General features: G+C 61.9%; 1 long non-coding RNA gene across 1 annotated transcript in view; it reads left to right on the forward strand.

The window, feature by feature from the left end:
• Positions 1-202, forward strand: part of LOC119587968 — a 48,206-nt gene extending 48,004 nt beyond the window's left edge. Inside the window, exon 3 of the long non-coding RNA XR_005230034.1 lies at positions 82-202. This is a non-coding gene — a long non-coding RNA (uncharacterized LOC119587968). The remainder of the gene's footprint in view (positions 1-81) is intronic.

Consider the following 202-nt stretch of genomic DNA (forward strand, 5'->3'; position numbering starts at 1 on the left):
CCTATTTACCTGCAGCCTTTCCTACCTTCTCTCGCCAGGTGATTAACGTTCTCTCCCCTCCCCCCCCTTTCTCCGACGCAGCGTGGGTGAGCCAGATCCCGGAGGCCAAAGATGGCGGAGCGGCCGACCTCCTGCACCACCTGCCCCTCCTTCGCCCCTCCAACACCGAGGCCAAGCTGCAGTACCTCTCCATCATACCCAA

The sequence above is a fragment of the Penaeus monodon genome, chromosome 23 (assembly GCF_015228065.2).
Source record: "Penaeus monodon isolate SGIC_2016 chromosome 23, NSTDA_Pmon_1, whole genome shotgun sequence".
In the NCBI taxonomy this organism is placed as follows: Eukaryota; Metazoa; Arthropoda; class Malacostraca; order Decapoda; family Penaeidae; genus Penaeus; species Penaeus monodon.